Source organism: Myxocyprinus asiaticus, chromosome 25 (assembly GCF_019703515.2).
Source record: "Myxocyprinus asiaticus isolate MX2 ecotype Aquarium Trade chromosome 25, UBuf_Myxa_2, whole genome shotgun sequence".
Lineage (NCBI taxonomy): Eukaryota > Metazoa > Chordata > Actinopteri > Cypriniformes > Catostomidae > Myxocyprinus > Myxocyprinus asiaticus.
The window spans coordinates 45,288,898-45,302,641 of NC_059368.1; the positions used below are offsets into that span (position 1 = coordinate 45,288,898).

The 13,744-nt window shown below is 39.9% G+C and overlaps 1 pseudogene; it reads left to right on the forward strand.

Moving 5' to 3' along the window:
- LOC127416017 (laminin subunit alpha-2-like) overlaps positions 1 to 13,744 on the forward strand; it is a 336,769-nt pseudogene that overhangs the window by 212,657 nt on the left and 110,368 nt on the right.

Consider the following 13,744-nt stretch of genomic DNA (forward strand, 5'->3'; position numbering starts at 1 on the left):
ACCGCAACCAGGAATAACACACAATCGGAAAGGCATCTTTAAAAAGATGCGTCTTTAAAAAAGACGTTCTGTGTGTGCCGCTCTTTTAGAGAAATATACTCTTTTAGAGGAAAAGCTCTTTCAGAAAATATACTCTCTTTTTTTCTGCCGAAGCGCCCAGGGGCGTTCTCTGCAGTGCACCAGTGCAGAGGAGGGAGAAGCCGCTGAAATGTGCCGTCAGATCCAGCAGAGTTGAATGAACAGTAGAAATTCAGCTCAGTGAGTATGAACGTTCGGCTCCGAAGAGAAAATCTGAATGAGTGGTTGCATACCAGCTCCTTTTATACCCGTATGTCCAGGGGAGTGGCATGCAAATACCACTCGCCAATTTTCATTGGCCTTTTATCAAAGACCAGAGGTGTCTCGCGCTCCCAAGAGTGACCCCTAGTGTCATTACATCAACACAATGTCGAGTGAATGACAGATAGGGAACTAGAGTTTGCTTTTCAGCTCTTTTGAATGCCTTTGTTGAAATATGTATTCCAATATATTTTTTTTACACCTAAAAGCATCACATTCCCACAGTGTACTGAGAACCTATAAAGGGATGCAATTTGCACAATACTAACTGGTATCCTATGTTTTTACCTAATCATTTTATTTTTAGGAAAAACAAATGTAAAGGGGCTATAAGACAAGAATAAGGATTCAGCCCATAAAGGCCTAATAAATGGTATATAATGGCGAATAATTCAAAAACTATTGCAAGTGCAATTATTAGTCATTAATTAGCAATTATTAGTCATTAATTACTGTCTACTGTCTGATCCCCAAAATAAAGTGTGACCAATTTTCTCTCTCTGCAGGCATGTGGCTGTAATGCATTGGGGTCCATGACGCTGCAGTGCAACGTGAACACGGGCTGCTGTAAGTGTCGTGAGCAGTTCATGGGCGAGAAATGTGACAAGTGTAAACTGGGTTACAGAGACTACCGTCTCGTCTGCGGAGACCTGCGACACAGATTCTGCTGTCTGCGCATGTGCAGACAGAAGCGGGCAGTGCTCGTGCAAAGTACCCGTCCAGAGCTTGAAACTCTATGATTCAACTAATGATTGATTCAAACAATGGAGTCGTTGATCCACAGCATTGCACAGGATTGTAAAATAACTTGTGATCAAATGGATTTCTTTGTTGAAATTGTTGTGAAATATCCTGTATGATCATTAGAGGTGTAGAAATGCATTGATGAATTACAATGCAAGTCAAGTCATTTTTATTTGAATCAATGTCAACTTCCTATGACAGAATTAAATCTAATGTATAATTATGGCGATGAGTTGATCGTTACATTTTGTCTGACTCCAAGATAGTTAAGAATATCGATAAATGCGAATCCCAATGTGTCATTTTCATTATCTATGTGAATGTTGAAGCAACCAACAATTAAAGTTCTATCCACAGTAACTACTAGATCTAATAGAATATTTACAAATTCACCAAGGAAATCAGAATATGGCCTGGGTTATCTATATACTGTAGCAAGCACAAAAAAACGACAAAGATTTTTTAATTGTATCTGACAGTGTCACATTAAGCATTATTAGTTCAAAAGACTTAAACATATATCCTGTCCTCTGAGTAATAACAAAAACTTCACTGTAAATTGTATCAACTCCTCCTCCTCAACACTTCAGGTGAGGCTCATGGTTATAACAATAACCTAGGGGTGTAGATTCATTTAAACTAATATATTCATCTGATTTAAACCAGGTTTCGGTCAAACAGGGCACATCCAAACTATGATCTGTAATAATTTAATTTACAATTAGTGCTTTGGTTGAAAGAGATCTAATGTTTAGTAGTCCTACCTTTATATGTTTATCTTAATTTTCTTTTTCTTTTTTTTTTTCTTTTTTTCAAGTTTAACCATAATAAAAAATTTTCTAAATGATTTAGGGAGGGGTTTGTGTTTGGTAGTTCGGGGAAAAGACACAGTCTCTGTGTGATATCTAAGTGATACAGTCTCTAAGTGTTGTAGTTTATGTGACCTGTGTGACGTCTCAAGGCAGCTAGTAGATGTTCGTACTAGCCAGTTTGTCTGCTTCCTGACCTGGACCCCATTTAGTCAAATACTATCATTATTAAGACTATGAGCCAAATTACTAGAGAGGAGAGTGGCATCTTCCCTGGAGGGATGGAGTCCATCTCTCTATAGCAGATCAGGTCTACTACAAAAACTCTTCCAATTGTCTATAAATCCTATACTGTTCTCTGGACACCACTCAGATGTCCAGCCATTCAGTGACACTACCCTACCTCATCACCACGATGAGCAGAGAGGGGGCCAGAGCATATTACAGTGTCTGACATTGTTTTTGCAAGTTCACACACCTCTTTAGCATTATCTCTAGTGATCTCCGACTGGTGAAGCCAATTTTAGAAAATCTACATTTAGCATTAGCCAGCACTTGTAAATTTGATCTGATGTCAGACACTCTGGCACCGGAAATGCATTTAACAATAGTTGCTGTAGTCTCTATTTCCACGTTCCTTACAATAGAATCTCCTAAAACCAGAGCTCTTTCAACATGATTTAGATGACGGGGCACCATCTGGCACCCATGACCAGACCTCTGGAATCTCCATGTCTGGCCCCTGGACGGGACGTGGAAGACCTAAGCGGTGGTAGACACGATCACTGAGTGGGGAGAATTGATTGTAAACCCTAATAGGAACAGGAGAGTGGTGTTGCTTTGCTGAGCGAGTATGCTGCCGAGACATCACTTAAACACCCTGCTGCAGGGGCTCTACAGCTGGAACCAAAGTGTATGTGTTGCTCGCTGTTCTACATGCATCCGAAACAGTAACTACCGTCTTCTCTTTCTCACTGACCTCCACTAGTGTTTGGATGTGTGTCTCTAACTCATTAAACTTCTCCGTCAGCCTGACTAATTCCTTATATTTATCACATGTAAATCCCTCACAGCTGACGGAAGAAGCTATAGTAAACATGTGGCATGCAATGAAGGAAGCAATAATTTGAGCGGATTTCATGACTTACCACATTTGTTTGTTGTTGTTGTTGTTGTTGTTGTTGTTATGGTTGTTCTTGAGTGGTAAAGGTTTGAGATTGATGAGAATCCCTCACACAATTGTTTGCTGTTATTGTGTGAGTTTCTGGTCAGCAGATGTTTGAGATTGATACAATAATCCGTGTAAAACACAGAGGAGAAAACGAATGCACGCAGTCAAAATGCTAGATGTAGACCAGCGGAAATAAGAAAAAGAAAGAAAACTGGTGTGCGTGGTAATATACACGCAGTTGAAACAGTAGAAAAGCGGGGGGAAAACAAAGCGCGCTGTAAAATGGCAAAGGACAAAACGATGAGTGTAGAGGAATAAGCAATGCTAAGCAGGCTAGCAAGCTACAAACAAACAGACTCGTGCAGCAACCGGAGCAGGAAACACCGACCTGACGGAGAAAATTCAATGCACTAAATAATCGAACAATAATCGACTACCAGCATAAATTGCATATGACATGCTCATTTCTTCTGTGAAACACAATTTGTGAAAATCCACCAAATCCAGATGTAGATGTGTGTGTTTGATGGGACAGTGTGAAATCCTTTCAGAATAATGAAATTGAATTTAACCAAATCATTCAGTAAAGAGCACCTCTTCTTCATCATAACTTTGACTTTTTGTATTGTTTTGTATTATGAACTTTTTGTATTATCAAAATACACGTTTTTAACATTAGTAACACCAATGACATGAAATCAAGGGTCAAACATTCTTTTTAAAACATGTAAATTATTTATTACTTATTTAATGTTGCTTTGTTGTACACTTGCTTGGCTTTGCACTAATTCTTTACCTGAGAAAACAAAATGGTAAAAAATAAACATATAAATAACTATCAATGTCACAGAAGTGGTTACACAAGGGAGAAGAGTTTTTTAAGGCAATTGACAAATTCAAATATTCATTTTCTAAAAAATGTGTAAAACAATACAGTCAAACAATCATTTAATAAAAGGTGAGGTGATAGAATGATGCATTTTTAAATGGGGTTTCTTGACTATTTTAAATCTTTTTTATGACTAAAAAGTCAAGGGACGTATTTGTCACCATATATTTTTTAATGACCCATAACCAATCATGAAAATGATTTAGACCTCATTATAGCTCAAATAACACACATTTTAACTGAATGATTCATAAAAGTGTTGTATTAAAAATTTGAGCTGCACATTTCTGCTTCTAAACCTACTGTTCCACCCTACAGACTTGCATTGTAAATGTGTTTACTTTAAATGCAAAACTACCTGGAATAATGCTTGATGAGTGAAAATCTGAATTTAAAATGTGACTATGAGCTGCAAGAAAGACTCAGTCCCAGTTAATGTTGCTAATGTGTGTGTAGGCTAACGTGGAGGGAGTGAAGTGTGACCACTGCAAGTCGGGCTCGTTCGGCCTCAGTCACAGGAATCTGCTGGGCTGCAGTCAGTGCTATTGCTTTGGGTTGAGCAGCTTGTGTACAGTGGCCACAGGACTCATCTGTATGTGGGTAAGTACGTACACACACGCACACACATGCAGAAATCCCTCAATAAAGAGCACAGTATTTTATATCATAAGGAACTTTCCAACAATAGGTTACAATTTGGTGATTCTGTACTTTTTAAAAGCAGTTGAGGCACAAATCACATGTTCTTTGAAGTGGTGTTAATCTTGTCAAGAACATTTCTGAAAAAAAATGTTTGTTGACAAAGGGTTTTTTGATTTTGTCAATGATAACTAAGATGAGGCGAAAAAGACGCATCATGACGATAATCAAACGGTTTTATTTAAAACATACCATTGATGAAAACATGATGAGAAAAATAATACTATATTATAAATACTGTTTTTTATTTATAAAGAAAAATCTAGAAGGAATTGATTAAAATAATCCAGTCATAGTACTGTATGTTGTGTATTTCCCCGCTGAACACCTGAACAATTAACTTTATTTATTGTCAAGGTACATAAGCATGAAGGACCCAAGCACAGGAATGAGTGAAAATACATTTATTTTATTAAACAACAGAAACAAATAGGCAACACAAAACTCTCACGAGGGAGATGAAACAAACAAAACATAAACCAGAATAATATACAGTAACTAGGACCAACCAGAAACAGGACTGGAACAGATGGAAAAACTCACAAAACAATTCAACATACACAAGAGGAAAGTGGGCACAATATATAGAACCAAACACATGATAAACAGGTGCAGACAATCAACATGATGAGGACTAAACGAGGTGGTGTGGCAGGAGGAAACAAGCAGGCAGGGTTAGGAGAGCGCATGGCAGACAGATAACAAAACAGAGCCATGCGCTCAAACATAAACACAAACACATTAACAGACAACAGAAAGGAGAGGGCTGTTAGACCAACTTCCCCAACGGACGCCTCTTGGCCTCCAAACCAGACAGACCAGGCCGAGGGACAGATGACAGTCCAGGGAGGGTGGGTGGGGGAGACCATAGGGATGGTCTGGAACAGTCTTTAGGAGGACCGAAAGGCCATGGCGGGGTCGGAGAAGGAGCCAGAGGCCTGGATGGATCGGGAGGCCAGGGCCGAACCAGAGGGGAACCTGGAGACCAAGGCAAAGTCTGAGCCACTGAGCAGCTGGTGAGGTCAGTGGTGCCCACAGAGGACTTGACAGACTGGTCTGTAGGTCAGACAGGTCGATGACCATTTGGGACAGGACTGGGTCAGACTGAGTGAGGACTGCAGAGGACTGGTCATCCTGGGGAGGGACCTCACAGGGCTGAACAGACTGGACAGTGATCATTGGGGACAGGAATGAGTGGCACCCACTGGGGACTGAACAGACTGAGCAACAGACTGGTAGCTTGTGTCTGATGGGTAGTGATTATTGGGCTGACCAACAGACTGGTGACTGGTGTCTGATGGGTGCTGGCTACTGGGTTAAGCAACAGAATGGTATCTGGTGTCTGATGAGTGCTAGCCACTGGGCTGAGCAACAGACTAGTCAGTTGTGTCTAACAGATGCTGGCCACTGAACTGAGCAAAAGGCTGGTCACTGGTGTCTGATGGGTGCTGGATACTGGACTGAGGAAAGGGCTGATCAACGGCCACTAAGGACTGGATAGGATAGTCGACGGTCACAGGGGAATGAACAACAGGAATACAAGACTTGATGGGCTCAACCAGGCCTGCCACAAAGAGATCAATGAGGCATTCCTGGTTGAAGCCCAAACCCGAGGCCAACGCTAGAAATTCCAGCGAATACTCCCTCACCGGCTGGTCCCCCTAACGGAGACCAAAGAGCTTTTCGCTTTAGCAGCTCTTTGGTGAACCGGAACCGGACTCAGAATAAAAAAAAAAAACTCATTCCCGCTGGGTCCATTTGTGGTTGAATCGTTTTGTACGATACATAAGCAGGAAGATGGACCCAAGCACAGGAATGAGTGTAAATAAATACTTTTATTAAACAACAGAAACAAACAGGCAACACAAAACTCTCATGAGGGAGAAGAAACAAACAAAACATAAACCAGAATAATATATAATAAGTAGGACTGACTGGAAACAGAAACAGAAACAGAACTGGAACAGATGAACATACTGATAATCTCACAAAGCAATTCAACAAACATAAGAGGAAAGAGGGCACAATTTATAAAACCAAACACATGAGGAACAGGTGCAGACAATCAACATGACATGGACTAAACAAGGAGGCGTGGCAGGTGGAAACAAGCAGGCAGGTTTTGGAGAGCGCATGGCAGACAGAAAACAAACAGAACTATGTGCTCAAACACAAGATAGACACAAACACATTAACAGACAACATAAAGGAGAGGGCTGTCAGACCGAGGTTGTGACATTTATCTGTTTATTTGTTCAGGGACAATTCACAATATATATATACTGGCAGTCAAAAGTTTGGAATAATGTACAGATTTTGCTTGTATGGAAAGAAATTGGTACTTTTATTCACCAAAGTGGCATTCAGCTGATCACAATGTATAGTCAAGACATTAAAAATGTGAAAAATTACTATTACAATTTGAAAAAATGTTCAGAACTTCTTAAACTACTTCAAAGAGTTCTCATCAAAAAATCTTCCACGTGCAGCAATGACAGCTTTGCAGATCCTTGGCATTCTAGCTGTCAGTTTGTCCAGATACTCAGGTGACATTTCACCCCACACTTCCTGTAGTACTTGCCATAGATGTGGCTGTCTTGTCGGGCACTTCTCACGCACCACACACACTACAGTCTAGCTGATCCCACAAAAGCTCAATGGGGTTAAGATCCATAACACTCTTTTCCAGTTATCTGTTGTTCAATGTCTGTGTTTCTTTGCCCACTCTAACCTTTTCTTTTTGTTTTTCTGTTTCAAAAGTGGCTTTTTCTTTGCAATTCTTCCCATAAGGCCTGCACCCCTGAGTCTTCTCTTTACTGTTGTACATGAAACTGGTGTTGAGTGGGTAGAATTCAATGAAGCTGTCAGCTGAGGACATGTGAGGCGTCTATTTCTCAAACTAGAGACTCTGATGTACTTATCCTCTTGTTTAGTTGTACAACTGGCCTTCCACATCTCTTTCTGTCCTTGTTAGAGTCAGTTGTTCTTTGTCTTTGAAGACTGTAGTGAACACATTTGTATGAAATCTTAATTTTTTTTGCCAATTTCAAGCATTGTATAGCCTTCATTCCTCAAAACAATGATTGACTGATGAGTTTCTAAAGAAAGCTGTTTCTTTTTTGCCATTTTTGACCTAATATTGACCTGAAGACATGCCAGTCTATTGCATACTGTGGCAACTCAAAAACAAAGACAATGTTAAGCTTCATTTAATGAACCAAATAGCTTTCAGCTGTGTTTGATATAATGGCAAGTGATTTGCTAGTATCAAATTTGCAATTTAGCATGATTACTCAAGGATAAGGTGTTGGAGTGGTGGCTGCTGTCTAGATTTGATCAAAAATGACTTTTTTCAAATAGTGATGGTGCTGTTTTTTACATTAGTAATGTCCTGACAATACTTTGCGATCAGTTGAATGCCACTTTGGTGAATTAAAGTACCAATTTCCTTCCGAAACAGCAAAATCTATACATTATTCAAAACTTTTGGCCGTCAGTGTATATATATTGTAACAGTATTAGCTTAAAGCTAAATTTCAACCGTAGTCGCTACTCTGTAGTTACAGTACTGCCCTAGAAAGCGGTGTTTATTCACAAATAAACAAAAAAATTACAATAATCACCCTACCCAATAACAAACATTCTTAAAAAATTAAAATAAAATGAGGATAAAAATGCACACATCTACAACATAATTCAAACAACTTAAATCAAAAATCAACAATTAATCAACATTAATACACAAATCATACCAACTCTATTCATTAAAGGCATGACTGTTTTTCTTTCAGCCATTTTTAACACCTAATATAAACACTTTTAAAGAGCTACACTCTCTAATAGTTCTCGGAATGAAATGAAAACACAGATCAAATTTTGTTGATCTATATTTAATGTAACAGTCACCTCTAGAAGAGGACCTAGTCAACATTTTAGCAGTAGTATCATGTGTTACAAACTGTTTAAGAGGTGGTGGGGAAAAGCCATGTAAAATCTTATATAACAAAGTTACGTTAGCCATAATCCAAAAATTATCAAAAGTTCAAACATTATATTTTTAAATAATAATACAATGATGGTATGAGTTCATTTCCTTAAGTGTCTGTTTATAAAGACTATACAGAGGTTTCATAGTCGTACAACTAGCCTGAGACCAAGTAGTAACACAGTAGGTGAAATGCGACAGTATCATTGAATGGATGTATAATTTTGCTGCATCAGTACTTATTTGATTCCTGATGAATTTAAACTGATTTAGTTTATATTTTACAATACTTTTTGCATATGTTTTTAAAAATTCAAATTACTATCAATAATAACCCCTAAGTATTTAAAATGTTGTACCACTTCCACTCGCTGATCTTTCGCGGTAATTTCTGGTGAAGAAATATTATTTTTCTTTACGGAAAAAACATACAAACTGTTTTAGAGACATTTAGTGTCAGGCAGCAATAGCTCAACCAGTCCACTATTTTGTCTATAGCTACTTGAAGTGAAGATGCAACATGATGTTTCATCTTTGCATGTACATGTACGTAGATGACTGTATCATCTGCGTACAGCTGCATTTTAACCCCTGGAGCAACTAAAGGAAATTCATTAATATATATACTAAACAGTAAGGGGCCTAAAATGGACCCTTGAGGAACCCCTATAGTACAATCTAAAAAAAAGTGTCCATTAATTCTAGTACAATGTTGTCTTTTACACCAATAAGATGACATCCATTGTATTGTGTTTACTGATATGTTATGTTTTGACAATTTACACAACAGTATATCATGATTAACTGTATCAAATGCTTTCTTTAAATCTATAAATACAGCACCAACCACTCCACCCTTGTCAAGCATGCTTTTAATTTCTTCCACAAAATAACAATTAGCTGATTCTGTGGAATGGTTCTCACGAAAACCAAACTGCATAGGGTGAAGAGGATATTGGCCTGCATCTTGATGTGTAATTAATTGATTTGCAACCACCTTCTCTAATATTTTGGATAACATTGGGAATATACTGATGGGTCTGTAATTAATTAATTCATAAGTATCACCAGATTTATAGATAGGCTGGTTTTAATCAGGAAAGATTCTTTCAACATATTCATCTTTAATATGTTTGAAATATGTTTAAATATTTGTAAGTAGCTTATACATTTTTCAAAATGTTTGAATATATTATAAGTCTGGTCTGTTACAGTTTCATACATGTTTTTGTCATTTTGCATATTATTATCAACTAGAATGTGTTACTTTTGTCTACTGAACATTTATGCCATTTTAGTCTCTGTAAAATTGACTGAAATTAATGAATGTGACATGATGAAATATTTATTAAATTTAATGGAAATTATTTTTCAAAAGACAAAAATTTTGTATTTTATGGCTAAATGAAGTAAAAGCTGTGAAAATTAAAGGGATATTCTGGTTTCAATACAAGTTAAGCTCAATCGACAGCATCATTATAATGTGATAGAATTGCTTCCCAGATAGCACATGTACATCTCTGAGATGTCTGTTTAAGAGCGTTATCTGGAAAACATCACACTTTATTTAACATCTGCTAAGCATCTTAAAAATTTACAAATATTCTAAATAATAAACATCTCAAAGACATCTACTGAATGTCTTACTGATATCCGAGAGGAAACGTTTTATGAGCAAACGACCAAAAAACAAAATGTCTTCCATATGTAAACACACATATCAAATAGACATCTGGGTGATGTACATGTGCAATCAGATTTACTAACCTTTTGTGTTAAGTTATATCTAATTTTACAACTTTTTTGCCATGATGACGTAACGCTGTAAAATGACCATAAAAATGACAGTTTAAACAATTTTACAGCTCAAATAATAAATAAAACATTTTAACAGAAGAATTAATATAAGTGCTTTTATAAAATTATAAGCTTCACATTTCTGCCTTTAAACCCTCCAAAAATTCGTCCCATTCACTTCCATTGTAAGTGTCTCACTGTAACTTTTTAACACTTGTATTTATTTTTTTTTAAAGAAAAGGAGGGCCGAGTCTAAATAAATTTTTGTGGTAATCAACATTATGCCACAAATGCTGTTGATTGAGCTCAACTTGTATTGAACCAGGGAACATTCCTTTAACAGTGCTTTGGAGTGAGAACTAGATATGATTAGACATGCTGAATAATCAATTATGTTGTAACTAAATGAAAAAAAATAATAAATATTACCTTTAACTTAAATGACCAAAAACTTCATGTTTATCTGTGTTCCATATCTGTGTGCAACCCACAGGATATTCGACAAACTATGTAATCTGTACAGTATGTAATCTCTTCATTTTTTACTGTTAGTTTGACAGAATTACTAATGTTTTGTTATTGTTAAAGCATATGTTTTAATAGAGGACTTATTTGTCTTGTATGTCATTGTGGGGGTGAGTTGAGGACACAGGTGTCTCTATTTGTGTGTGTTTTGATGGCTTTCTTAATCATCTTCTCCCAAGGTGGGCTGAGATGTGCTGTTACCAGGGGAACAGTAAATATAAATAAATATCCAGTGCTTCCTACCTGTCTTTCTCTCTTCATAAACTCACAACAAAACACAAAAAAAGAGCAATTGAATGTGCTGGAGAACTAGAAAGAAAAAAATATGGAAAGAAAGCATTGGCGCACAAAGACGGTCAGAGAGGCATCAAGGGCAGTGAGAGAGAGAGAGAGAGAGAGAGAGAGAGAGAGAGAGAGAGAGATGGCCCTTGTTTGTTTTTAATATGGGTTTCCTGCAGGTCCACAAACTACCATAATCCTCTCTGTATGGTTGAAAGCCACTTTTCCAACGAGCTGAAATCGACAAGCTAATTTAATAAAGGTTGCAGTCAAAGTTAATCCAAATTTGTTTGCTGTCAGGGAGGAGTTGCGAATCCTTTAGCTCATTTATGGGAAAGGAGAGATTTTTTCTAAGTCAGTGAGTCGTGAGATTGTGTGTTGTTGTGAGGGTCGTTTAGTCACCCTGTGGGGTTCCTTTCTCTCTCACACACACACATCTAGCAGCATATGCTTCTCAATATACACAAAAATGAATCATGAAAGACATTTTACTTCTTGAAACACGGCTAGTGATTTTTGTGTGATAATTTGAGCAAACTGGAATAATTTTTTACAAGAACTAAAGAGTGTTGGGAATTCACTGCTGTCAATACTTAAAGGAAAAGTTCACCCAAAAATAAAAATTCTCTAGCTATTCTACTAGCTATTAAAAAGTAATTTAATTTACTCTTATGATATCCCAGATGTGTATGACTTTCTTCTGCAGAACACAACTGAAGATTGTTTTGAAGAATATTTCAGCTCTGTAGGTCTGAACAGTGCAAGTGAATGGTGGCTAGAACTTTGAATCTCCAAAAATTACATGAAGGCAGCATAAAAGTAATCCATTTGACTTCAGTGGAACCAGCAGCCATATCACTCTGTAGCTCAAGACTGGTTGCCTACTGAAGCTAAGCAGGGCTGAGCCTGGTCAGTACCTGGATGGGAGACCTCCTGGGAAAACTGAGGTTGCTGTTGGAAGGGGTATTAGGGAGTCCAGCAGAGGGTGCTCACCCTGTGAGCTGTGTGGATCCTAATGCCCCAGTAGAGTGATGGGGATGCTATACTGTTAAAAGGATGAAATGTTAAACTGAGATCCTGACTCTCTGGCTGCCTCCCCTGGAGGTTGCATTTGTTGGCTGTATGTGTCATTGAGGCTGTCTTGTTTCAAAAAAGTGAGTAGGACATTTTGAATGTAACCTTCTGTCATGGGAATTCAGAGGATGCATGAGGTTTATCCTTTGTGGGCACTCACAACCCACAATTCTTTGCTTCAAAGGAAATGTCTAAAAAAACATTATGCCAATTTGCCAATAAATATGATTGTAAGGGGGTTTCGAGGAAAGGAGGCGGCGAGAACCGGCTTGACAACTTAAATAATAATTTATTAACCCAAAAACACAACCAAAAACACACAACTAAAACCCCAGCACAGCTGTCTGTAATTCTCTCTCTCTCGAACTGTCGTCCCCGGCCACCTTTATCCCTCGCGCGCCCCATCAGGCTGATTGGGGACCGGGTGTGTCTCATTCCAACCCGGCCCCGCCCTCCTTGGCTCTACACTCCTCCCGGCGTTGCCTCAGGCCGGGGAGCCCCCGGCATGACGTACATCCCCCCCCTCACCCTTCCTCTCTGGGTGGGGGGGCGTGCCTTATGCCCCGACTGCCGGCGGGTCCTCCCCGCCTTCCTCGACCTGGGAGGAGACAGGAGGGGAAAAAAAAAACAGCAACACAAAATGGCGAGGGAAAGGCCAACACGGAGCAGCAGAGAGAGAGAGAGGAGAGAGAGAAAAAGAAACTCACCGGTTCTCTGATGCGCCGTCACGTGGTCCTCGATCACTACTCCACCCTCTCAGGCGGACTGCAGCCGCTCCTCCCCGGGCGGACCTGAGTCAGACCTCCGACCCCCAGCGGACAGAACGCCCCTCCGTGTTCCCGGCGTCCCGTGGGGACTCTCCTCTGCCCCTGGCAGCGGCCCTACCACTCCAGGCGGTCGGGGAGTCACTTCCCTCCTCCCCCCCGCGGACGGCAGTCTTCTCTCGACCCCTCCGCGTTCCCGGGGGACGGCAGGGCACTCCTCCGCCCCCGGCAGCGGCTCCCTCGCTCCAGGCGGTCGGGGAGTCCCGTCCCCACTCGCCTCGCGGACGGCGGCCGTTCCCCGCGTCCGGGTAGTCGGGCTACTCCGTCCCCTGTCGGACGGCAGCAGCGCTCCCCTGGGTGGACGGCAGTGTTGAGGACTCTGCGACGGGAATCCCTCCTCCTTCCCGGGTTTCGGCACCAGTGTAAGGGGGTTTCGAGGAAAGGAGGAGGCGAGAACCGGCTTGACAACTTAAATAATAATTTATTAACCCAAAAACACAACCAAAAACACACAACTAAAACCCCAGCACAGCTGTCTGTAATTCTCTCTCTCTCGAACTGTCGTCCCCGGCCACCTTTATCCCTCGCGCGCCCCATCAGGCTGATTGGGGACCGGGTGTGTCTCATTCCAACCCGGCCCCGCCCTCCTCGGCTCTACAATGATGTTCA